This window comes from Centropristis striata, chromosome 12, assembly GCF_030273125.1.
Source record: "Centropristis striata isolate RG_2023a ecotype Rhode Island chromosome 12, C.striata_1.0, whole genome shotgun sequence".
In the NCBI taxonomy this organism is placed as follows: Eukaryota; Metazoa; Chordata; class Actinopteri; order Perciformes; family Serranidae; genus Centropristis; species Centropristis striata.
In genome coordinates this window covers 9,109,728-9,137,518 of record NC_081528.1, presented here as the reverse complement: position 1 = coordinate 9,137,518, position 27,791 = coordinate 9,109,728, and the positions used below count along the sequence as shown (strand labels likewise).

The 27,791-nt window shown below is 38.5% G+C and overlaps 1 protein-coding gene and 1 long non-coding RNA gene across 3 annotated transcripts in view; both read left to right on the top strand.

The window, feature by feature from the left end:
• On the top strand, positions 1–27,174 carry LOC131982090 (uncharacterized). Of its 2 annotated transcripts, none has more exons than XR_009395354.1 (3): positions 1–80; positions 5,087–5,229; positions 26,573–27,174. It is a non-coding gene; the product is annotated as an uncharacterized LOC131982090 (long non-coding RNA). The 2 variants fall into 2 exon arrangements; XR_009395353.1 differs by lacking the exon at positions 26,573–27,174 and adding an exon at positions 6,029–6,194.
• A 238-nt stretch (positions 27,175–27,412) lies between these two features.
• Positions 27,413–27,791, top strand: part of fat2 (FAT atypical cadherin 2) — a 125,838-nt gene continuing 125,459 nt past the window's right edge. The window contains exon 1 of the mRNA XM_059345583.1: positions 27,413–27,708. The gene's annotated coding sequence lies outside the window, so the exon portion shown is untranslated. The remainder of the gene's footprint in view (positions 27,709–27,791) is intronic.

Here is a 27,791-nt window from a genome sequence, read left to right as displayed (position 1 = left end):
TAAAGCACCTGATACTCCCTGCCTTCACCTTGACTCATGTCGTTGAAAACCACCAACTATTCAGGGGAAAAAAAACTACAGTAAGTTCAAGTTTTTTTAGTAACATTTCTGAAGAAACTTCCTAGTAAAAACCTGGAAGTAATAGTCTGAATATTATCAATAACAAATCTAAGCTGTTGGTATCTTATATAACAAAAAATGCTACAATATTATAAGGATAGCTTTAAAATATCAGTCAAATATCAGAAAATGTGTCAGTAAATATCTGATAATGCAAGTAAAATATTCTAATGATCTTTTTGGGAGAAACTTTTTGGGTATTTGAAGAAAACAACCATTTTGCTAACTTTGGCACTTTTGTCGCCCTTCGTCCTTATTCTCCCTCTGGCTTGTATTTTGCTGTTTAATCATATCACATTCAACTCCCACTTCCTTCCCCCCTTCCTTCCATCTACACCATCTTACTCCTTACATCCTGTCATTTGTTACTCCTGCCATTATTCTCTTACCTTTTCCCTTATTTTTTTATCTCCGCTATTTATTTCATCCCATTCTCTTGTTCTTCCTCTGTTCCTTTCTTCTCTTTTCTCTCTTTCTTTTGGTTCCTTCTAATGTCCACACACGTTTCCTTCTCATGTTTCAACACTGGCTGATTAAAAGATAGCTCTCGAGGCAAGTGTGTGATTGACAGATGAGGTATGTTAACAGCAGGTCAGTGTAGATAAACAGACGCCACCAATCACAAAGATGGGTTAAAGACGAACAAAGCTGACCAATAACAGACCAGCTCACCAGCAGACTGTCAGACTGGAGTAGTCAAGTGGCAACAGGCTGACTGCTAACTAATGTATGCCTGTCATACCTGATTTCCCATTGTTTTCTTTTCCTTATTTTATAATTTAGGATTCTTACAGTCTTCTGGAGGCCACATTTTCTATTTTTTCATGGGAGCTGAACTAAAGTTATTCATCAGGCAATGCCCAAGTAATACCTCTTTATCTTTAGCTGATTCTTTAATCCTGCACACCCTGAAGTTTTTTTTAAATTTCTGCACCCTCTCCGTACCAAAAAAGTACCATACCGAACCAAACAGTTACCCCTAACTGACTAAGCCTTAATGGTATGTGCTTGTGTCGGGAGACACCGGGATGCCCATGAAGCGATTTGTTGAAATTATTTGTGATCTTGACTGCAGTAGTTTGACAAAGTAACTAAATTTAACTCAAGTTTCACTTCTTAGCTTTTTCCAGAGTTGGAAGATTATTTTGTCAAATATTCTCCCCTGTTTTATAACTGCAGAAGTCATTGATTCAGGTAACACTCTTTGTGCCAAATTGAGTAGTAGAAACTCGGCCCATCCAACACAATCTCACACTGTTCAGCAATTTTCAGAGCAAGAGCAATTTTATTTCTTAGTGTTAAAACTTCTAATATTTAAGTTATAAATGGCAACAACATTACGACTCCCATATTTGAGCCAGGCCAGATATTATCAAGGTCACTTAACATTGTGTAGACATTTCTTGTAGAAAAACTCCTAGCTGCTGACTCAGTTCAGTGTTGCATTGATGGCATGGAAAAACTCGAAAAACTCAGTGCATTGACTTTGACCTGGTTCATTTAGTGACGACATGATGACGATTTCTAATCATCTTTTATGTAAATTAGAAAGAAAGGAAAGTGTTTTTTTTTTTGCTTGAAGTGAATTTATGCAAATCATCTTTCGAACAAGCTTTTTTCATCTGAGATCAGAATGTCGGCGACAAACAGTAACAATCAGTCATAACAATTTCAACTTGTCACACTGCCTGTCATCTTGATCAAAGCGTCAATCCACTTTTGAATGTTCTACAATTTAACTCACTGAGAGATTGCTGATGACTTGGCACGAAGCATGACATGTTTTTATTTAACAATACTATGACCTGATGGATGTGTGTTTACTGGAACTGTGGTAGCCTGCAGGTAAAGTGTCAGATTAAAATCCTCAAACCACATTACCAGTTAGTGTGATGCCCAAAGCCATTGGATAATTAAAAGTTTTCTTTAATCCTAAAATTAAATGACACCTTTTACTCTGCAAGCACTAAGGCAGGGGTGGGCAATTCATTTTCCCAAGGGGCCACATGAGACACTGCGAAGGCTGCGAACGGCCGGACCAAAACTCTGAACATGATTCTGCTCAAAATGCTTTATAAAATGCGGTAAATGATCTGGTTTTGAGCTGCTACTGGTAAGAATACATGTTATGATAAAGACTGTTCTAATGTGGAGTAACTCAAATATAGCAGTAAAAAATAGTAAAAATCTCCAATCGTTATCTCACTTTTCCACTTATTTTAAACACAACATACATTCAAAGCACAAAAACAATATAGAGCATGTATGTTATGCAGTAAACCAGCAATTTATTAACGTCATGCAGAAAGCAATTAGTGTTTTTCACAAGGTTAACAAGGTAACTCAGTGGTTTTTGTGGAACGCATTTCTGTGCAGGTGCCTATGCAAGCACGCACATATGTCGCCTTCAAAATAAAAGCACTGCGGTTGTATTGGTTTCTAATTTCTGGGTAAGCTCATGCGGGCCGCCTAATGCCTAGTGACTGGATGGTGGAGCCATTCAATTATCAGAGCTGTCAATCATGATGTCACACACGAGAGTTATAGCATTAAATAACTACTTAAAACAGAATCTCTCAGAAAAATGGAAACTTTAACAAAAATCAGTGTGATCAGAACTATCTCAAGTAACAGAAACCATCTGTGGGAAAAGTTTATTCTATTTTTTTCAAATGAACAGAAAACAAAGATTTGTCTCATTGACTACAAAGCTTTCAGTTTACATTTAGGTAAAAAGCCATTGTCAGCGTTGGTCCGATTTGCATCTGGAATATGTCCATGCGATAAGAAAGATGGATTTGTGGCACAAGATCTGATGATATGGAGTAAGTTTTTCAGTCTCGGTTCAGAACCATTACCCTACCTTAAAATAGGTAAAAAAAATTATATTGAAAATGTGCACAAATTTCCAGATTCCATGACCTAACATTTAACTTAAAATTTCTGGAAATCTATCATCAAGGTTGTGGCCTTTTTACAACCCTACTACAGATGAAGTAAAATGGGCAGTAGATTTGAAAAATACACAGGAAAGAGACTGATGAAAATGCAACAAAGCACATCTAAAATAAGGGAATGTGAATTAAGTGAAGCAAAACATTTTAAATGCATTATATATTTATTTAAATTGCTGATATGAGCCAATGAGTGGAGCTTATCAGGTGAGGGGATGTGTCACAGCATCAGGGTTCCTCTGCTTTCACCATCTTGAAGACAGAAAGCGGTTATGTAGGGAGAGTGAGAGGCGTGGCAGACAGAGGGGGGCTGTTAAAGGATTGAGTGTGAATGTAATCTTTTAACTCCAACCCAAAGTGGGAGTGTTTGTGTGTGTGTTCACCTTCACAGTGGAGGAAGGTGTCTGATCATGCAAGTGGAGAAGAAAGTGTAAATAGAGGGGAGAGACGGATGAAGTGAGTGATTGAGTAAAATGAAAAGTATTGTGTGGTCTTAAGGCCTGAGGCCTGTCAGTTAAAGTTGTAATAATTTGCTAATCACCATTGCATAGAAATATAACAATACTTTTTGAGACTTTTTAAAGTTTTTCCTTTTCAAGGAGAAACCATGAAAATGTGCATGTTTATGTTGTGAAAATAATGCAGACTTTCTCCTCTCCCTCCTGTTTGAACGCTGAAGCATGAAAATATTTCTTACCTGAGATGTTTCTGTCTGTCTTCTCGGAAAGCATGTGACTGAACTGAAAAGAAAAAGATCTGGCACGTTTTCCATGCCATATATGAAAAAGCACTCCTCCAAAGTACAAAACATGATTGTTGTTCCCATTTTGTAATAAAAAGAGGCAGCCACTTTCCATTTCCACCAAACAAAACCCCACTGCCATCACAGGGGGAGGGATAAAATTGGTTTTCTCTGAAGAAACTTTTTTTCATTGTCAGAGATGAGTACAGAGGGGGGACCATGTGTTTGTGGTGCATATAAGGAGCTGACTGACATAGCTGACTGACCTGCAGAAACGCTGCATGCTTAGTTTACAGCTTTTTTTGTCTGTTCTGGCATGACAAGTGTCTGACGTTCTCAGAAATCATTTTTATACTTTTTTGAATCATGCAGTATTCAGACAGGATGTGTGTCAGCTCCAACATGGGTTCCCGATATTTTTTGCGATGCAAAAAAATTGATCTGGAAGTTGTATCACAACCAAAATCAGGTTATGGCTGTCATTAGGTCAAACATTTAATTGCTATTATTTGGCTTTTAGGCTCCTCTATACATTCTCCAAAGAAACTTTTGAATGCTGTCAAACTCTACATATCGTTGTCTTTTACTCTTATTCATTTTGTGTCTCTTTGTCATTTTGCTTCGCTTTGTGGCAAGTCTGCATGATTTTGTGGTTGTTTTGCATCACTTTGTGGTGATTTTGTACGACTTTTTGCCTAATTTTGTAGTAATTTGTCTCCATAGTTTTGAACCGTTCGATGGCAATGACTCACTTTGTGTCTCTTTCATTTCTAATCACTTTGTGGTCAGTTTACATCACTTGCAGTCTTTTAGTGCCTCTTTGTTATTTCGTGTCTTCATTCAAGACGAATGATCTGCACCTCTCTTATGTTGGTCGTACCAGTCCATGTTCTGATTCTCTACAAACAAAAACTACTTTTACAGTCAAAAACGACATTACTGTCTGACAGCTTATCGTTCCTCCACTGGGCTCCATCACCAATGAAGTTGAGTGTAAATCGAAAATAGAAAAAAACTGACAGTTATGTGGTGGATCATCCAGAGTAACTGGGAAACTGTTTTTGGATACGTTTTTTAATGCTGTGAGCAACAAAACCAAAATTAAATTCTTGGAATAAACCTGAATTGTTTTGAGGTTGAAGCAGAGATAGATGACTCAAAACAGAGACTAATAAAGATCAAATGAAATGCATATCTAGATGTTGCTGTAGAGGGATAGGTTTGAAATATTCATTATTTTTTTCTAATGTTGGTTGAAACAACCTTTTAGGTGCGATGGGGATCCGGCAGAACTGGCAAAAACAAGGCTGACAGGCAAATTCAGAACCATCCAAGGAAACAAGGAAGAAAAGAGAGATTTGTATGGATCCGGCCAGATAGAAACATGAGGAAGCAGCCTGCGAGAAGATCAAGGTAACATGTGCTAAACCACTCTCTTTCATCATGTCAAACAGGCAGCTCCCATAACTTAACAGGTTTGAACAAACCCGTCACGCCTGCAAAAGCTGCGTTGCCAAAATACTTACTGTCGATATTGTCTCTGAGCTCTGGGGATCAGAACCAACTTGTCGACATCTAAGCTTTTCTCCACGGAACATCAACAAAGAACAATGGGGCTCATTTCACGAAGAAAAGCTGATTATTCGTCTTTTGACAGGGCTGTATTTACAGATTGCCTGTTGCCATCCAAAATTATAGCTCTCTAATGTGAAATTCCACCCTAAAGTGAAATTTAAAATCATTCTGTTAAGCATTAATAATGTCGGTCTTGTGTCCTGAGTGCCAAAAGGTAGGAGAGTTCAAACTTGTGTTCTACTTCCAAAATATATTTGCAAAACTTTATTAACACAAATGGAGTCGCTGGTATTTCAGACGGATCTCAGATTGTGCACCATGACCTCTGTATATATTATGTACTTTAGGTTGCCAAGCAAGTATTAGCTAACCTTAAGTAATTACAGGGATAATGGATATTAAAGTTTAAAGTATACAGTGTAAAAATATAGAAGCTTAAACGATGATGAAGAGTTGACTGACGGCATTAAAGGTTTTTGTTAAGGTTAAAAGAACCATTTATCCTGCTGAATTATTATTATTATATTTTAACTCACTGTAGGCATGTGCCATGACCAGACAACTGTGGAAAAATGTAAAAAACAAAGCAAAAAAACAAGCCCTATAAAATTGCAATTACATTATTGTCTTGTTGCAGATATGATCAAGAATATATATCCATCGCTGACAAAAACATGACAAATTTGTTAATTTAGTAAAATCATTTCATGCTGAATTTTATGAGAAATAAACATTTACACTCCATGGTTACATTAGTCTTGTGCGGTTCCGTGCATCATTCAGTTCACAAAATTCACAAAATTTTCATCCATGCAGCTGTCTGCACCAACTCTAAATGCAACCTGAGGTGTCAATTTAAGCCTCAAGTTTTTTGTTTTTTTTGGCAAAACACAAGGTTGATGCTTAATAAAAATGCAGTGAATTGATATATTTATCTTCATTTTGCTTCCTAGAAGGAGCAAAGTGTCTCTGCACAGAGCCATAGAGCAACACAAACTGCTCTGGTTTATCACAGACCTTCCTTTCAAATTTGCTCAGCAGCTGGGAAGAAAGACACAGGAACTTCTTTGGTCTTGAGGAGTCGTAGTATTTATTGACTGGCAACTGCAACTTGTTTATTTACTGCCACACACTGCAAGGAAAGTTTGGCTGTTCCTTTTCTGCCTGGCACTTTTTCTGCGTGTCTCATATGACACAGATTTTGGTACAGCCATGCTGTATTGTAATTGGCTCGCAGATGGAATTTGTTATTGAATGACAAGGCATCTTTTGATACTCAATAGTGTTAAAGCAAATCCTGTCAGTGCCGTTAAAGTATCAAATTCTCTGTATGATATTTCATGTGATAAAACTAGTGCTGCTAGAGAAAAAGTCATGTTATCTCAAAGTCATTAGGATTCATCCATGAGTGCCAGTAGTGTGGAATATTTCAGTATGGACCAATCTTTGAGCCCAGCTGGGGAATGCAACTTTATAGTTGAGCAGGCTTTGTCTTGCAGCAGTGTAACACAGGTTTGACTCATTAATACATTATTAGAGATTATTATTCTGGGCCTATTCCTTTGGACTGAGCTTGTGAAACTATTCATTGGACGTGGTGGACCTGTGTGGAAAGTCCTGTTTTAGTTTTAGTACCAACATCCATACTGGATGTTCCTGCTGAAATAATAGTAGTGTTGTAAAGTTATTACTCAACATTTCTCTTCATTTCATGCCGTGGGTGGTGTGTTGCTGGTTAAATATGTTGTTTGCATTTAACATTCTGCTAAACATATGTGGTGATTTGTTGGTGACACATTTGTCTGAATATTTTTTTTGTCAAGGGTCAGAGGTCACAGCGCCTAAGTGAAAATAAATCCAACTATTGTCATTGTTTGATGGATGAAAGACACAGATATAATGGAGGTGAAATAGATTTTTTCATCTTCATGACCTCATGACAGGGGCAGACTGGAGAATAGAACATGTGGGCGAGGTAGTATTAATAATAATAGACTGTACAATGTGAAATATTTCTTCTGAGGGAATAAGTTCTTTGCTTCCATCAGAAGATTTTCTTTTCTTTAACACATAACGTTATAAGAGCAAGAAAAAATAGGAAGAGCGTTTTTGATTTGGGAGTAGAGTGGGCTGCAAATATTTTTTTCTGCAATTGAAAGCTTCAGGCAGTTAAAGATACACAGATGTTCTTCATACCATTGAAGTCTAAAGATAATTTTATATTTCATGCAGAATGTACTGTATTTCATGGTGTTTTATTTATTTTTTTTCTCTTCTGAAAAAACTCCCTGTTGGATCAATAAAGTACAGAATATGTAAGGTTTAGTGCTGTAGTGTAGTGTAGGGACAACGTTCTTTTGGTCAGTTGTTGCTTTTCACACCTTTATACACCTCAAATCAATGACTCACTTTTTTCATCTTTTAACAAAGTATTTTTTGTGCTCACAGAGCAAGAAATACAAGCAGGCAGACGATCAGTCTGGTTGTAAACAAGCCAACAGTAAAACCAATATTCAAACAGAAGCAGAGTGAACGTGAAATGTCTGATAAATGTCTTGTAAAAGAAAACTGTAACACAGAACTGCAGTTAGGGCTGCAACTAATGAAGATTTTCATTGTCTTTTAATCTATGAAGTATTTTCTTGATAAATTTATTGTAAAAATGTCAAAAATGAATTTATGAAATGATTTTAGAATCATGAAATGATTCTAAAATGAATCAGAACATTTCAGCAGCTTTTCCTTAAAACTACAATCCTCAAACCAATAATCAAATGAAATTGAATTCATGTTTGCAACTCTAACTGCAGTCAGCCCACTAGGTCAAGGTTGGACAAGGGGAACCTGTCTAAACTGTGATGGATGTTTAAAACAGACATTGAATAATAATAACAATTGTTGCACTAAGTCAGCTCAAAATTGGATGCTGTTTAAATGTCAAGTCAGTGTCACACATTTATATTTTTATATTAAAAAATGATATTAACATTTAATTTTTTACTCTTAACATGGTAGCATTCTCCTATTTTCTTAGAGAAGGATGTTTTAAAATGACTGAAATTAATTGACGAATGCAATAAGGTAAATTAATTACATGACAACTGTGACAAGATGCCAAATTTAGCTGCCACATAGTGTAAACTGATGCATGTCAGACAGCTGTGACATCTGAGAGCCTGGAAAAGATTGAGCTTCGTTGCACAGTTAGACATTACATGATGGATGCCAACAAAGTGACACTTGTATAACAAGAACGATGGAATAATTGAGTTCCTTTGTTGAGAGCATAATAGCTATCCATAGACTGGCAGTAATTCATTTGGATTACAGAGGAAACCGGTAATAGTAGTTACATTTTAATGTTTTCATCCTGGATATTTTCATGTTTTTGCAAGTCACTGTTCCAAAATGTGTCCGAACATGTTCATGGTATTTTAACATAACTTTTATTTTTACATACTGTTTGTGGCCTCCAGCATAACTGAACTGTAAAAAAGCCAGCATGAGTGAGTCTGAGAAAACAGTAAACATGCAACATATTGTGAGATTTAATCCTCTTTATTTCTAATATAATGAATAGTAAACTTGAGATTAATATTTATATATATTAACTGGTGTTTAACCTGTCAGTAATTTCTTTTAATTTATCATTTAATCAATAAAAAACCAGAAACACTGAAAGATGTTCATAGAGCTCAAGCTCTTCAAATTACTTTTATTTGATTGATTTTCTGCCAATTGTCTAATCATTTTATCAGTGAAACCCCTCTTTTTATTCTGCCACAAGCACAACAAAGAAACAGAGTGATTGAGGAAATAATAGCCATTAGACTGCAGTAAATGGGAGAAAAGTCAGAGAGTTCATGAGCTCGTAAAAGGCTAATTTACATGGAGGAACCAGTTTCTGTTCTCTCACTCTGTGGCAGGTATTTAAGATTCGGTATTTAAAGTTCCATTTAACAGGGAGTTAAAAAAGATATGAGCCAATTTCCTCATTGAAATGACAGAGCTCGCAATAAAACTGTCAAGAGCTGTTTTTGTGTCTGCAGCGCAGGTGTGTGTGTGTGTGTGTGTGTGTGTGTGTGTGTGTGTTTATGTGTGTGTGTGTTTGTGTGTGTGTGTGCGTGTGCGTGTGTGTATGTGTCTCTGTGTGTGTGTCTCTGTGTGATGTACATGTGTGGTCAGGAGGGACGGTCACGCTTCACCAGAATTATGTCACCACTAAATCCCCTGATCATCCTCCTGCCAGCTCTCAGTGGCATGTTGTGTGTTTGAGTGTGTGTCCGTGTTTGCGTGTGTGACTGTGAGGAACAGGAGGAATAGAGAAAGAAACGGTTGCAATATGATATGATAACGATAAAGAGATTATGTAGGGAAAGTGATTTCCCATTTGACTAGAAAGCAAATGTGAGTCAAATGTTTGAAGCGTTGCCAAAATCAGCCAATAAAGCATGCAGGCAGCTTTTCACCCAAATATTAAAGAGATGCATCATTTCTCAAGGTTTTGCGTCAGTCAGACAAGTGGCCTCAGAGATATTACACAGTTTCAGAGTTTGACATTTGAAGTAAATGCTCTGCGGGTTGACTTCTTCCTCTTGTATGTGAATGGAGGTCATTATTTCTCAATTGAAAACGGAGACAATAAACGATGTCTGCATGGGCCTTTGTTTCATGGCAGCCAACACTTCACGTCACAAAGCAGCAGCTTAGTTGACCTTGAATTGTTCTCATGCTGTGAAGTCTTATACCAGCAGAGACAAATTGCTTCAAACAACAATTTTTCATAAGATTATACGGTCTACAGCTCTGTGAGGCTGCTCTCAGAGAAACTTTGAAACATTTTTCAACTGGCTTTGTTCAAGAGCCACCTGTTCACTAGGGTTGGTACCGAAATTGGTTCTTTTAAGGGCACCGAACGATTTACGTTGGTACTGCCAAGTTCCCATTCACATTGAATCAATCGGTACCTACTTTTGGTACCTGAGAGCATTGGGTTGAGATAGCAATTGCTTTTTTACTGCACATTAGCCGAATGATTGGAAACAAAAACTATGAGGAGAATTATCTGCCACGTTTATTGACGCGCAAATGCCTGTACTCCTCCTCGCACACTTGTTCTCACAGAGCGACAGAGAGGCTGTGGTCGAGTCAGTGAAAGAGAGCCTGAAAGACTACGTCACTCCTGCAGCATGTTCAAGTTGCAGTGAGTCAACAGCGAACCTAAAGTCTGGTTAAACTTTTAAAAACTTCACACAGACGACGCTGGTTGCAGCATGATGTCATACAAAATGATTGCGAGATGAAATTGGTCGCATGTACAACTCCTCAGAGACACAAAGCAGTCTTTTGATGCGGCAGACTATTCCCCACCCTGGTGACGGACTGACAGGAAGCTTGAAATTACATTGTTGTTATAACAGAGAGAGTAAAGTACCAGTATAGCCTGTGGATGTGCAGTTGCTTACGTTGCAGGCCGGGCACTGCATCTACTACATCTACTGCCCGCACTGCAGTCACACAAGACCTGTGACAATACATTTTCTGCTTTCAGCCAGCAGACAATTTAAAGAACAATATACCAAACGACTAAATTAAACCACAATCATCTATGAAAACCCTTTTAAACAGTGTTAATGTGCTGTAGGGACGATGTATGACCTGCATTTTAGGTTTAAGAATAGAAAAAGGGTCCTCTGTTACTGAAGAGTAAGGAGATTAACGTGGTTAATGAAGGTCCACACAAGAACAGTTGTGTGTGTGTGTGTGTGTGTGTGTGTGTGTAGGGGTGGTGGTATGCTCATATATCAAGGGGGCAGATGGTGCTGAAGAAGGAGGTAGAGGACCGCCTAGAACTCATGTATGTGTGTGTGCGTGTGCAAGCGTATGCTTTATTATGTTTATAGTGTGTGTGTGTGTGTGTATATGTGTGTGACTGTGTGTGTGTGTGAGCCCAGCAGGTCCCAGGAAACGGGAGCAAATTCCCAGCAGATCAGCTGGTTCAGACACAGCTATGCTCCACTAATATACCCAACACACTCTCTCTGTCCACTCGTCCATCTGTCTCTCTCTCTCCTGTGTGTCTGTCTGCCTGCCATCCGCCCTCATACTATCTGTCTTTCTTCAGTGACCCCTCTCTCTGTTCTGCTGGTCCTGCTGGTTTCTTCCGTTGAAGATTTTTGTGGCTCACTGTTGCTGTTGTTGCCCTCGCAGCCTGCAAAGAACACACAGGAAAAAAATACACAGAGAGAAAATTTAACTAATTGAAATGGAGAAAAAAACCTCATAGCAACTGTGATGAAAATCCAGGAATATAAGAGTAAACACATCACTTTACAACCGCATCTAGTAATATTAGAGCTATCTCAGGGAATGCCCGTCACTATTTCAAAATAAGGGATTGTTTTATTTTTTTCCACCGAACAGTCTTCCGCTCTCTCGCCACAGGGACGAGCGACTGGATCACTGCCATGACGCCAAACACTTGAGCTGTCATGATAACCGTAACAGCGCGAGCACTCTGTTAGCATTACTGGAGTTTCTCAGTGGGGTTAGACTACCTGTTAGAGCGAATGGCTAGCTAATGATAATGGAAGAGAACAAAGCACACTGGGCCAATCCAACCTGCACTTGTTTTCCCGATGCATGTATTTACTAAGCGTTACAGTTAGAATGTTTTAGACCCGCCTTCAAAATAAAAGCAATGTTCCGGTCAACGTTATTTTACTACATTTTCACAATCAAGAGTGCGTCACTTACATGAATGGAAGCAGATAATGGCTATTCTATTATATATATTTTTAAAATGCATAAACAAGTATAACTAAATAAATAATAAAGTAAAAAGCTCAAGCTTCTTGATGGTCAAGATTTAAGTATTTCAACTGTGAGTAGCCTGGACCGACTTTAATAAGGACTACATTTACCAAGTCCAATGTGACTTCAAAGTGATTACACCTCCTTAGAGTGTCAATAAAAAGTTGGTTTTATCCCAAAAAGCTAAACTCTGTACACTGTTAGTATTAATTGCTCATCGTATGAATTACTTCCTGTCACTAAACAGATATAGCGGTGATGAGGAGGAGAGTGTCACGTACGTCGTGATGTAGCTATGCACGGAAATGATGTTATGTTCATAACTTAAAATCACAATGATGAGCCCCATTCTTCCCAAGTGGACCTAGTCATACTTTTTACTTTATACTATCCCCACATCTGTCTTGGCTTTTAGACTCCGTAACCTCAGTTCTGCCATGGCTTTTGAAGAGGCCATAAATTTAAAAAAAAAATAAAAAAATATATGTGTTGTATTATTGCAAGTGGCCTATGGAGGCATGTTTCAGTGCAGGACAGTCTGACTTAAACTGACAGTTTTGGTGGTTTAACAAAAAAAATCAGGAATGTGCCAAATGTGCATGTTCTTTGGATAAAAAGACACCAAGCCAACCACTAATCTCAGATTTATAATGATTGTTTAAAGCTCTACAAGAGTGACATGTTGGGTATGTTTACTGTATATCCAGTAAAGTCCACCATGAAGCTTACAATTAATAATTTATTCCCCTGAGAACAAATTTCATTCAACTGGCCTCTAGTTGTTGAGATTTGGTAACTTTCTTTTCTGGACTTGAGTGCTAGTGGGACTAATAAAACCGACCATCTTCAGGCTGTCCCTAGCAGTTTAAAGTATTCCAACTTTTCTGTTTTGTTTTCTAAGCACAGACAGAGGTATTGTTCCTGAGAAACAATAATAGCGGTGAAGTTGCTGAAAGGATCTGACACACACAGATTTGAGTGTATAGCTGCAGAAAGTGTTGATTGCAGTCACACACGAAGGGAAATGAGCAGCTTTGCTAAAGGAAGAATAATAGTGGTGTTTGTTGTGTTTGAACTATTGAGTCTGTGCAGTGCAGTTCATTTTATCAGTGCAGAGTCCGCATTGTGACAAAGTGAAAGCAGCCGGAGAGAAGAAGATCAAAAAACACATACTTTGTTTTATTTTGCTTTGCTGAGTTCTTATCATGAGGGGAAATGTGAAAAGCTCTGCTATCTTGTGCCACAGTGGATGTGTTGTTCTGGAGCAACAGTGTTTTTGTTCGTATTGCAAACTGTCAGAGTTTGGCCTTAAAACTTTGAAAATGTTCTACATAGTTTAACTCCAGCAGATTTGGTCCTCATTCTCAGTGTAGAAGCCCTAATCAGATGTTAACCCTCTGTATGACGGTACTCCCAAACACACGCTGTGAATGTATAACCTGCAAGATTAAAATACATTTAATTAACATAAAAGCTGCATGATGCCTGACATTAGATCTCTGCCTCCTGCTGGGACCAGCCTCATGTTAAATATCTTATGATTTAAGCTTCTCCATTAGTTGCAATCAAAAATGTACATAATACCAATGGTTAGACTTCAATGAAACTGCATTTGGTCTTTGATAGTTGTCTAAATCCTGTTTCACTTGCAATTAAACTTGGTGTCAGTTAACCTTCAGCCATTTAGAAGTGTTTTTTGCAGAGTTTGAATACGAATGTATCAACTAAAGAACGTTGTGCATCTTCTCTGTGGAATTCCTGACTGAAAATTTAACAGTGTGTGTCCAGGTGGCTGAAGCGTGGGTTGGCGATAAGTGGAAAAAAAACAACTTATTTCTTATCTTGTGAAGGAGCACAAGGCTGCAGCGAGGACATTATAACACCTGAAAGAGTGTCTTTGTCTGAAACTGGAACAAACAGCAGGGAGGAAACTGATGAGCCAGCAGATACACAAAACTATTATCTGCTGAAGGCCTTGATGGCCGAGGAACACGCATGCACGCACGCACACACACCCAAAATTGTCTATTATGATATTTATGTATTTTCAGAATTTTTACTTTATTTCATTCATTGTATTGCTTGTATTGTTAGTTAGCGGGATATCCTAAATTCTAACAGACTTCAATAAAATTGACAACAATTTGGTGGAAAGTCAGCTACTGATTACAGAAGACCTAATTTTCAAGCCATTGGACTTCTTTTGCAACAGTGGAGTTGCCCCCTACTGGCCGTTAGAAAGAATGCAGGATTACGACACTTCTCTATTGGCTTCACTTTTTAGACCCAGAGGTTGTGACTTGGTCCACACATCTCATTTTCCACGGATTTTCCACAAATGAAATTGATGAAATATTTTTTCACCCTTTCGTCTACAAATCAAATCAAGTTTTGATCAAATATAGTAGATTTGTTATCTTGTATATTCTGTTTTAATTTCATTATATCATTAATCCATGTGTTCTTTTCTAACAGAATGGATACATATATTGCAACTGTTGCACATCTATCTATCTATCTATCTATCTATCTATCTGTCTATCTGTCTATCTATCTATCTATCTGTCTATCTGTCTATCTGTCTATCTGTCTATCTATCTATCTATCTATCTATCTATCTATCTGTCTATCTGTCTATCTGTCTATCTATCTATCTATCTGTCTATCTGTCTATCTGTCTATCTATCTATCTATCTATCTATCTATCTATCTATCTATCTATCTATCTATCTATCTATCTGTCTGTCTGTCTGTCTGTCTGTCTGTCTGTCTGTCTGTCATATCCTTATATTACTTGAGTATACTGGTCTCAATGTGGTCTTGAAATGCAAGAAAGGAGCTTTTAAAAACTGATTTCTTTAAAACTGATTTCTGTTTCACCCCCTGTTCCCAGCTGTCACTCTTGACCAACAGCACAAAGCCTGTAATTACACAGACCAGCTCCCAGTGCAAACATTGTGTAATTGTATGAATGTTAAGTACAATGCTCAATATAGTTTTCCATACTAAATATCTATGAAAAACAACCATGGCACATTTCTCTGTGCATGCACTTGTCAACCCAAATCTCACAGATGATGACATGTGTAAATATTGATGATTTTGGATCTGGCTGATGGTGTTGTTATCAGACAACATCCATTCTGTTTGCAGATGATTATGGCAGCATATCACACTGAAATGTTTAACAGTCAAAGACATAAAATGCAGCTTTCCTGCATAATATAAGAGAGGGTCAAACACACTCCTACACATACATTAACATAAATAAACACATACAAATGCAGTACAAGTAAACACTTCAAAATATAAACATGGAGACAAATATGTATGTAAATATTAGTAATGTGGTAACCCATTTCTCTTTAGTGTGTGTGGCAGCATCGGTACTGCTGTGTTCGTATATTTGCACAGGTGAATAAATGCAGTTTTGTTTTCCGTGTTCTCATGCTGTAACCTTTCCCCTACTATAGCCTGAAAAGTCAGTGTTTCTGTTTGGAAGAACCAGCTTGCGATCTGTCCCAGCATGCCTCCTTCTGTCTGTCCTCCGTTCACTCCTCCTTTTTCTTTTTCCTGACTCATTCGTTCAGTTTCTCAACATTTCAGTTTTGCAGCATTTTAAGAATCAGATTAGATAGATTGATACTATTTATCCCGAGGAGCAAAAAAGCACAGCAGCATTAGATGACTGGAGCATGTGATAATAGTGCAGAAATAAAGTTACTAGCTCCAGAAACCCGGTTGGCAGGATAAAATGTTGGAATGTTTAGTTTGTGTAAACATCAGATAGGCTGAATTTCAGTGTTTCTGAACCAGTGCAGCCTGTTTTGATTCTTGTCACTTACCGATGCTTTGTCAGGACCCCTTGGCATCACTGGATAGCCCTACATGTCAAACTATGACCAGCCACAATCACAGTTTTAAACACGTGGTTAACTTTGTGAATTCTAACAAAAACTATTTGGTCTCTCTGCAGAGCAGTAAAGGGGTAGCATTCGAAAGCTAACTGACCAAGTTATCCAACGTTTTAGTCACCATCATTCCTGCTCTCACTCTGAGTTAGCTGTTTTCTCAAGCATGTATTTGCACTGAATTGGTAAAATTTGACAGGCAGAGGATTGTGAGAATAGCTTACATGTTAAATATTATACATAGAAAGCAAATATTCACTAGCTAGCATAGCCAGGTAGAAGACCATACCAGGGTTTAATGCTTAGGCGTAGCACCCAAGCTGTTCTGAGCACTGCATCAGCTGAATGAATGTAAAATGAATGTGGAGAGCCTCAAAACTAACTAAATTACTTTTACCAGTTCAGATGGCTGTAGTTTGTCCCCAGTGGACTCCTTTACCAAGTTTTGTTAAAACTTTTTCAGTGTTTTGTTCTAAATGGTAATAATAATGGTCCAAAATTATGTGAATCTCATGTTTTATTGGAAAACTATTTCTTTGGGACACTGAAACATCCTCACCGAAGCTAAATATGTGCACTTAAGTTTTCCACAAACCTACGAAAGACACTACATGAAATAATCTTGCCAGTCCCGCCACCACAAGACTTATTGATAAAGACTAAAACTGAGTAGTCTGTCACTTTGAGTAGGCTATCTTTTGTGTTGCCGTTGTAAAGGGCCTGGATCGATGTTGGATGACCACCATCTAAATCTTCCTCTAGAACAGCGGCTCTCAAACTTTTTTAGCCGCGCACCCCCTTCTATGTCCCAACCGGGTTGGGAGATAGACATACCCCCAAACCCCCACACCTTAAAAAAAAATGCAATAAGCTTTTTTATAGCCATATTAAAGGTGCCATGTTTAATCATGCTCAAATGACCAGAACACACATATAATAAAATAATCACGATCACAACAATGCGCTCTCGCATTTGAATTAATCTGAAACACAATATAATGCAGCAAAATTATGCGCAAGCTTCCACTTTTAAGAGCAAAGAGGATGGATGACAGGCTCAGGATCAGAGGCAGACAGCAGATCAGTTGGGAAAATGTTATAATATTTTGAGCCGCGTTAAACAAAAATTGCAGCAAGTTGAAATGACCGTGGAGCTAAACAACCCATCATCATAACACAGGTTGGAAAAATGGAAGATAACTGCTACGCTTCATTTTAAGATAAAGTGCATTTTGAATAGCTTGCATTTATGAATTAATTAATATTACAGTTTTTGTTTGTCTTTATTATGTGTGTGTGTGTGTGTGTGTGTGTGTGTGTGCAGCAGCCCGTGCACCCCTGGGGGTTTCACACTTTGGGAATCCCTGCTCTAGAAGTTTGCTTACACAATTTAACCAAACTATCTGATGTTTTAGCTTCTCCTTTCATGAACTAAAGCTAGGTAGAACTAAATCATTTAAAATCAGGTGCCAGAACTAAGTTGAGTCAAATATGAAATTGAGTCAGTTTTGAACATGAGCCAACGGCAAAAAAAAATCCAAATGTACATGATGATGGTGGTTGTGCCCTTTCAGAGTTCTTCCTTTTCATGTTAGGAGGACAAGAACATTTTAACCTGCTGCTGCCTGTATGATCCTTATCAGTGAGCCAGGGCAAGCGTTAAGTGAGGTGGAGGCAAACACTGTAAATCAAACCCACCGAAATGAGGGTTTATTACTCCTCAACCTTCAGGCAGTGGGGGAGGTTCAGGGCAAACACTGCAGAGAGGATTCAGTCACTGCTTTTAGTCTTGAAAGAAATAAAAAGACAGGTATTTTTATTTCTTTACTTACTTCTGATATAAGGTATGATTAGTTGTATTTGGAGGGTGTACCTGCTCAAATTAGTTGTTTTTTTATCGTTGCATTTCATCTTCGTTTATTTGCACAGTGAAAAAAAACCAATAAGATGAATTTGAAAAAACAAAGACTACGCTCATGCACCATGACTATCATGATATGCTTTTTGCTTGGAGGAATTCAGGTTAGCATCGCTCTGATGTTTATCAGTCTGCATGTCATGGGAATTTACAGTTGATCAGGGATACAGTGAAGATGCAGGCGCAATGTCTTAGACAAGATGGTATTATTCAATCAGTGTGTTTAAATAATAAGTCAGCAATGTGTCAGTATAATAGGAAAAAAGGCTCCATCACTTTGATCAACATTTCTATCCATACAGGTCCATGAAACATACTCTGCAGTCAACGTTTATGTAAAACTCTTCTGACAGTTTAGTTATTTTCTCCCCTGGACCCTGTCCTTCTCACGGCCCCAGAATTCCTCATCACTTCTGTGTGGAGAGAGCGAAGAAGTGAACTTGTTGACAGACACATTGACACGTTTTGGAAAAGGTCAGCTGAGGACTACTCAAGGCCCTGCAGCCTCCGTCCATTACTGCACCTGCAAACTGGTTCAGTCGACATGTGGCGACAGTTTTCCTTTCACTATCCGTCGATCTGGAGGCGACAGGGTGGAACATGAACAGGACGTAGCTGAACCAATGAACTCGGAGCTGACCCTGCGTTCACACTGAGAGCAGTGTGATGATGATGGGTCGCTCTGCTCTGACTGCTTCTGGGCTCCGGTTGCATTTTTTTAAATGATCTGTCATTCCAGTCATTCTTAGCTTGTGTAATTTACTGCTCTCAGGTTACCTGTCATAAAATTACAATGCAACAAATTACCAGCTAGTTATTAACTGCCAGGTGCTTAGCCTTTCAACCAGGCTTAAAAAAAACATTTTTAGCCTTTGTAGCGCTAGGGATAGCAGAGTCAATCTGTCAGCTGATTGTTTTGATTCAGAGTGACTGTTGGATAAATGTGGACTTAGTAGGCTTAATTTTAGCATGTTGCCTTGATAACTTTAGCCTGATTAGCAGACTACATTCCCTTGTTTCTCACTTAATTTATTTTGCCTTACTTTGTGTACGTATTCGTCAATAATTTTGTGAAGGCTTATTTTTTTTATTTTTTTTTTATAACTTTTATAAGCCAAATTCTTTCTAGACAGTCAAAAATTATGACATAATATGCAAAAATTGATAAAAACCCATTTTTAAAATGATAAACCAATGCTGTTTTGGTTGATTTTCTTGTGATTGGACAGTACAAATGAATGAATCAATTAATTAATTAATTCATTTATTCATTCATTCATTATTCTTAACCGCTTATCTGCACGTGGGTCGTGGGGGGCTGGAGCCGATCCCAGCTTACATTGGGCGAGAGGCGGGGTACACCCTGAAGAAGGTGCCAGACTATCCCAGGGCAGAAATATAGAGACAGACAATCATGCTCTCATTCACTCCTACGGGCAATTTAGAGTCACCAATTAAATCTAAGTGCATGTTTTTGGACTGTGGAAGGAAGCCGGAGGAAGCCGGAGTACCCAGCGAGAACCCACGCTGACACGGGGAGAACATGCAAACTCGACCCGGCTAACCACTACATCACCGTGTAGACATAGCAAAAATACATGATTTAGCAAAATTTAAAAAGTTGCTGTTGTCTAACTGAAACAACCCAACAGCTGTTTGAGCGATATTCTCTAGACTGCAACCCAGGAAAAAATCATGTTTTAGGGAAATAATAAAAATGGAGATACTGTATCTGATTGTGCAAACAAACTCTCCATCATTTTTGTGGTTTACCATTTCCCTGCACGCAAAGTTCTGGTAGTTTTTCTCCACCAGCTGTCCGTAAGTGTAATTTGAATAATTTACATGCTTCAAGTCAGCATTCTAAGACGTTGGAAAAGGCTCTTTTTGTTAAAATAATGTAGCTGTTCTGTCCCCTACATTGTTGAGTGTTTTCATGCCACGGTTGGACTTGCTGTCTGTGTGCTGCTATTCAGACTCATTGACATTTAGTGTCTCGGTTCCTAGAGAAATTAGTCTGGCAGTTTTTTTCACCCATCACACACACAAAGTAATGTACACATTGATTGTGAAATTACTGTTATTTTGCAAAATAGTTCTTCTCGTGCTATTTTACTTTGCAATTTACCAATTTAGCAAATAACAAATGATCAAAGACATTACCAGGTCGGTCGGGGACATTTTCTTTCAGTCGGCTCTGAGGCTGAGAGATTACGTCAAGAGCTCGCATGCAACATCATTTCAGTAACCTCTCTCCTACAAACAGAAAGTTTCCAGGTTTAACAAGCATTTTAATAAGCTTACTGAAGCATCTGAGCATTCTTTTACAAATTAAAGCAAATCATGGCTGTTCTCATCTCCACAGCGGATCATACTTAAGTGAAAGCAAAAACACCCCAAACCAACCAAATTAAAATAATAATTAACTGTAATTAGTAACTTTCAACACTTTCGTGCAGACATGAGCTTCATTTTCATCTTTTCTCTTTCACTCTTTGTTTCAAAACAGCTGCTGGAAGATAAACACAACATTACATTTTGTTCAGAGGATCTTAATATATGCCCAAACACATCAGCGCTTTCAATCACTCAGCTAAGTCTAAATGAGGAGACTTTATCTGTAGGAAAGTTTAGAAATGCACCCACCCTGTGGTAAATGGAACAAAATTGAAACAATTCACAGTGCTAAATTATGTAGCACTTCTACCGACTCAAGTGTTTACATTTTGAAAAATACTGAAAGATAGATTTAAGGTTACGAGTGTTTTCTTCAAAACAGAGTGTAACATTTAAAAAATTAACTAGTATGCAAATCTAACAGTCACGTCTGAACCTGTGTGTGTGTGTGTTGTGTGTGTGTGTGTGTGTGTGTGTGTGTGTGTGTGTGTGTGTGTTTAAGTACACTACGTTGTCAGCTGCAGAGGTTCCAATACTCTTCTGAGTTACTTGTTATTGTAGGAATCAAGTGACACAATAACAACTAATCTATTACATATTTACAAACCTTTCTCAACTCACAACGTATGCTTACATGACAGCAATTTGACAGCACTTTGACAAAAATAAGACATATCTGTGGTCACATTCCTCACTGTTGTTATGTATGTTTTCAAACTGTATCTATTCATTGGACAAAATTACTTTTACCATGCCACTATATAAAGATTTAATAAAAGATTTATAACACAATAGTATGTGTTAATTAGGTAGTTTATGCAGATATGTATTTTAATTTATGAATATGTAACTTTATCTGTGAAGACTGGTGTATTTAACTGATAGTAAATATCAGTTGTAATAATAAAATGCTCTTTATCTTCATTGGATAGGGTATCATTGACAGATCATGCTCATCAAGGAATCCTTCTTATTGAGTTTATACAACCTTTAGAATATTTTCACTGCTCTACTTTGTCATCAGACAGCTCTTTCCAACAGGGAACTGTATCATCCATAATCCAAAATAACCCTTCAAAACACCAAAGTCACACAATAACACAAACAAACTAATCAACTGAGGCAGCGGTAGACCAGGAACTCCCTTGTTCTGAGAAATAATATTGCTGCTTTTCTAGATGTAGTCTGGTGAAGAGAGCATAGAATAATTTAACAGCTTCAGTTCTCCACAAGATAAAATGGTGAAAATGTGTAAAATATAGCATACACTTCAACTGAAACAGATTCTACAGCAGTACATGTCTATAGCTTCTGGCTCTACTCCTGCCTGCTTTTCCAAACTAGAGACGTGTCGACCGCCATCAGCTGTAGGTAATACACTACAACCTCACTTCAAAAAATCCAAACTATCCCTTCAACACCAATTTTCTCTGACAGGCTCAATAAAAATAGGGGTCATTGTCTATTTCCTTTTGGATTCCTGTTGGATTGTAAATTGTTCTGTGTTTCCTCTTCACTGATTGATTTGTCCTCTTGTGACTGTTGAATATCGAAAAACAATACCGTGAGTCATAAGTCTTTGATTCTGAGGGCTAAACACCAGAATCTGACATTTACTCATCGAGGTTTTAAATTGCTGAGACATTTTGTTCCAGTGTGAGTGAGGACAGCAGCATGGGCTGAGTGACCCCTGGTGTTAATGTAAATGTTGAGCAGTATGGATTGAACAGCATGAGACAGCAGCAGCGGGTTACGTAAGGTGGATTTTAGCTTTCATTTCCTCCAGGCTCTCCTGCTCTTTGCTCAGGTTCACCTGCTGCCGGTGGCTTCATGCCCACCTTCTGTTGGTGTTTATTTCAAGACCAGCCCTCCTTCCTTTCCTCCTCTCTCTGTTCATCTGTCTCCCTCTCCTACTCCCCTTTATCACTCCCCTCCACCTCTCTGTCCATCTCTTTGTATCTTACAAAGCCATTTTTTGATTAATTCCAAAGCTTTCTTATTGCTTTCTGTCCTTCCTCCACCTCTTCTTATCTTCTCTCTTCACCTCATCCTTCTTTCTGTTATTTTCTTTCTGTTGTAGCTCCCTTTATCCACCCCCTTGCATTTCTCGTAGTCAACATATTTATTTTTCTCTCTCCGCATCTTTTTCCATTGATCTCTCTCTCTGCATCTTTTTCCATTGATCTCTCTCTTCCCATCTTTGAATATCCTTGCTTTTCTGTCCATCCACCCCATTCCTCTCTTTTCTGACCCTCTCCCCTCTCCCATCCCACTCTCTCTCCACAGGTCCATGTGTTCACTCTCTCTCTATCTCCTCTCTGTCATCAGGTCTCTCTACCTTGGCCTGGAAATACTGGACATGGAGCCTCAGGGAAGCTTCTGCTCACCTTCTGTTCAGGCTTTAAAGGGACAGTACAATGTTTATTACGGGCACAAATACAGGCATTTTTTTTTATTAATTTGCCCTTACATGTAAGCGTAGAGAAAAGACCCATTTAGATAAACAAGTTTAAAAAAAATTAAGTTATGCTGACAGTTTCCTCAACATGTAGTTCTGCTGGATCTTTTTTTTCAAAGCAGAAAAAAGTCAATGTAGAGGATTCTGGCAGAGTTGCCCAAAAGACATGCCATAGCATCCTTAGTCTGCTTTTTGTGAGCATGTTGGTGTTCACTACCAATTCTCCAGACATTTAATTTTTATTACAGTTGATGCACACAGCCAGTGGTCGTTGATGGGTACATTGTTGCAAGATCGGGCTAGTTTTCCATAATTGTGCAGGGAATAATTGTTTGGGGTGGTTTGTGATTACTTGGGTTACTTTAACTGTTTGGGTGGTTTAAGCTAACAAAGGGTATGTTATATTCCAATAAATTGGCCTCTTATCTCCAAGAAAGTATCTGAACTAGAATGTTCTTTTATTATGACTAAGGGTGTGTATCTATGTAGCAATTTTCTCTAACTGAGAAAAGTGCTGACTGGGGAGTGCACCTTGGGTTTTGTTTCTGTAAGAACATTAGCATAGCTAGGCAGATAACTTTTGTTTAGAGAGGGTTGACTAATCAACACTCACTGTCACATGAGTCACACATCTGCTCCCATTAATGGGCTTTTCTGTCTTATGATGTCGCTCTCAAAAGGAGCGACAGTGCTGCACCGGTGCCTTTTTGAAAAGTTCAGAGATTTTCCTAACTAGAAGTGTCAAAGCACCCTGAAATGGGACACGGAGTGTAGAACTTTTTCAGTGTGTGGCTGCATGTGGCTGCATGCACTCTCGCTTTAATGGTAACAATTAGGAAAAACATGCTGGTGCTCCATTAACAGTCCGCCTAAGTTTAAACTTGTTTCCTATTCCAATGATTGTAGCTCGGTGATAAAAGACTTGCAGAGACTTAACTGTTCAATAGTTTAACTAAAATACTTATTTATTTTATGACTTACAGTTTTGCCAACTGGCTTACATTATTAAATACTCTTCAACATGCTTCAATGAATATGTCAAACAATGTAACAATTTCTCAACCTGCATATCTCTTAACTTATCATTGAATCATCCACAGAAGAGGACTATGTAATGTACTGGTTGCAGAAAAACATATTTGGATATCACAACTCTCTGTTCTGAGTGAGTAAAGTGAATCTAGAAGTTTAACCCAAAACAAAAAAGTCCACTCTGTAACTTTTTATTTTTATTTTTTAGCTTACTCAGCTGAAGTTTTTCTCCCCCTCCAATCCAGTACCAATGCCAAGAAGGAGGCTCAATGAATTTGGAAATGTTGCTGTTTAAAACCGAAGGCCAGAATAAAGATGAAAATATGCATTTTTCAAAATTAGCCTGCTTATTATGGACGTGGCTGATGCGGTTAGAGTTAAGAAAATCCAGCCTGTGCTCTATGGGCTGTGAGGTCTCCAAAGAATGTTCTTCTGTCAAAGGACATCTGGCAAAACATTAAAGTGGTATTAAACATGATTTTTCTTGCCCCACTGCACAAATGACTTTAACACACAGCATCTGTAGCAGGTTTATTCGGCTGTTGATCAGTTTACTGCTCACACAACAATGCTCCCTTTGTGAGTTCCCCCTGATGGGAGACACAAACCAGAGGTGGTTGGAGGCTGGTGTTACAACACATTTTGTTCCCAGAAGCAAAATGAAAATGACAAATCCTTGTTATTATTCCAGTTTTTATCATGATGATGAATTACCTCTTTATAATTCCCTTTGTGCTGAATCCCTGCTCAAAGCTGATGTCTTAGTTATCAACTGACTTCAAGGTTTAGGTTGCTTCCAGCCGCTGTAAGCCGTGCCTCGGGTTTGACAGTGGTTTTGCAATTCTCCGCTCTCTAAATCTTGATAAAATAGAAATTACTTAATGACTCTTAATTCACTCACCTACTATAGATTAGATACCACCACCACCCACATTATGCCCCTACTTGTTTCTAACCACATTCATGGCCCAGGGCCAGCAGTTCGAGAGCTGTATGCACTGAGTTTATTTATAGTGTTTACACAACAGCAACACAAAGCCTGCAGAGCTTCTGCTGCAGCTACAAACCTTAACAGCTAATTACCCCTCTCCGTTAGGGTCAGACTGTTTGAAGTTGCCTACGATTACTGTCGGGTCACATGGTTACACCCAGACTGGTCAGCAAACGAAGATGCAAGATGTTATTATGTGTTCAGATTTCAGTTAATGGATCAATTAAGTAAAAGCCAAAACATATAGGAAAATATACTGTAAACATGCTTTTGTTTGAGCTATAATTATTAGTTATTATCAAGCAAAACAAACATTGCCAGTCATTTTCTGGTTCCAGAATTTGCTCCTTTTCTTAGTTTTTGAATCATTTGAGAATTAATATCTTTGGGGTTCGGACTGTTGGTCAGACAAGTCATGCAGTTTAAAGATATCACCTTGGGCTCTGGGGACCACTGGTGGGTATTTTTTCACCATTTTCTGATATTTTATAAACTAATCAATCAATTATAAATGTCAAATGAAAAATTTAACTTTTCATAATGGTGAGAGCGCACACTACAGACTGAGAATAGGTCCCAATAAGTGAATTGTCAACGTAGAAAGTTATGACTTATTTACAGTAACTGGGACATTTTCACTCTCCAACTTTTTTCACTACGTCTCTCTTAAATGTGATAAATGTTGCCAAATTTGTTTGCATTTAGGTGAGGGATTTTCTGTTAAATCAATGCCCTATTTGCATGTTCAGTAGAGAGTGGCCATTACATTAGCCCAAATTTCCATCCATCCATCCATCCATCCATCCATCCATCCATCCATCCATCCATCCATCTATTCATCCATTCATCCATTCATCCATTCATCCATCCATCCATCCATCCATCCATCCATCCATCCATCCATCCATCCATTTATTCATCCATTATCCTTAACTGCTTACCTAATCTCAGCTGACAAGAAGTGGGGTACACCCTGGACACGTCTCCAGACTATCACAGGGCTGACACATGGAGACAGACAATGGTTGTCTGTCTTTATGTGTCAGCCTCTATGTCTCACGCTCCCATTCACTCCTATGGACAATTTAGAGTCACCAATTAAACCTAAGCTGCATGTCTTTGGACTGTGGGAGGAAGTCAGAGGACCCGTAGAGAACCCATGCTGACACGGGGAGCCTTTTTTTTTTTAGACTTTTAATATAGCACCAAAAATAACATTCCATTTGCACTCATTGTAATGGGGAGGCAGCAGAAATCACAGTATTGGATCTTTCAGACACTTATGGTACATAATCGTGATCAGCAAATGAAAAAGGGATGATCCCTTTTCGATGGGGCTGTGGTGGCCTAAATGAGAAGCGTGCTTGTGACCAAAAGGTTGCCGACTGCTCAGTGGAACTGCTCAGTGGTCAGCAGAGGCTGTTGATGGTTTCAAGGTGTGAGGTGTTCCTGGAAAAAAAAGCATTTCTCCCTTGAAAAAATAAAGATAAAACATGTTCTTACACAGTATACCTTTGGTCAGATATGGATTGGCTATACCATTAACCTTTTGTGTCTTTCAACCTGTTTCTAATTTTTCTTTTTCAATCTTCACACCAACATATTTTGTATTCATAGATTGTCTTTAAAGTGTGGAATTCTTTATGTGTTTATGTTTGCAGTGAGCTTGCCTCATGAAGCCTCTTGAATAACCCTGAAGTGACTGTTGCAACATGAAGGCTAAGTGGGATTTATTTTCTCTATAAATTGGTTGAGCAGACTCTTTAAGTGTTCTTTTTCTTCTCTGGTTGTCCTTGGAGTTCCATACAGGTCAACAACGGCCCTTTAAGGTTTGTTTCTGTTGATTGTTTTTATGTCAGTAATCGATGTGGCTTTTATGAATAAAGTGCCAAGAGAATTTCCCTCAGTACTGAGATAATGCACCATTAAAATGTTTGTTTGAATGTTCAGCCTGGTTCAAATTTGCTCATTTGAGACAATTGCTTCCCAAATAGGTGATTTTTTTATTGCACTGATATAGCGCACATAAAAAAAAAAAGACATTTAATTGTACTTGACTCAAGTTGCTGCATTATATGAATCCATTTTCTTGTATTTGTGGAAAATGTGGTTTGCTTTATTCTTATACAATAATTATGTGCTTCTTCAATCCACATGCTGCATTTAATGCATGAAGGTCTGTCTGCAAATCACATATGTTTGGAAGAAAAACTTCTTCAGTCTACATTAACTTGACATTGCAGAGAGATGAACAGTAGCAATACACACAAACACAAACACACACACACACACATGCACAAAGATGCACACACCCTAGAAGCACAGTCCTGGCCAAGGCCCAAAGGCCTGGGCCCACAGGCAAGGAGGAAGGGGGGGGTGAACAGCCCACAATCTGTGCAAATGGAAGGTGTGTGTGTGTGTGTGTGTGTGTGTGTGTGTGTGTGTGTGTGTGTGTGTGTGTGTGTGTGTGTGTGTCAGAGAGGAGGGACAGTGTGAGAAGTGGGTGGAGATGGGACTCCTGAGGGAGTGTTGAGGTGTTTCAGCAGCGTGTTGGTTCAGAGCCTTTGAAGGCACTGAAGTTGAAGTTAGCGGCAGTTGAAACACACTCGTACAGCTCCGTATGTGTGTTTCTCACCGCATCTTTTCTCTCTTTTTCTTTTCATGGACTTTACACCAATCCACTATGGGAGTACACCGGTTGTTGCCATCCTGTCAAAGGATTTTTAAAAGTTCCTGAAGTGTGAGGGGAGAGAAAAAAGACAGACACTCCTGGAAGAGTTGCCTAACTGGACCTGAGGTAAGTTTTCCTTGTCGCTCACCATACACGCTGCTTCACCTCACTTCACTGCTGTTTATTTTGAAGTGTAACACCACTATTTA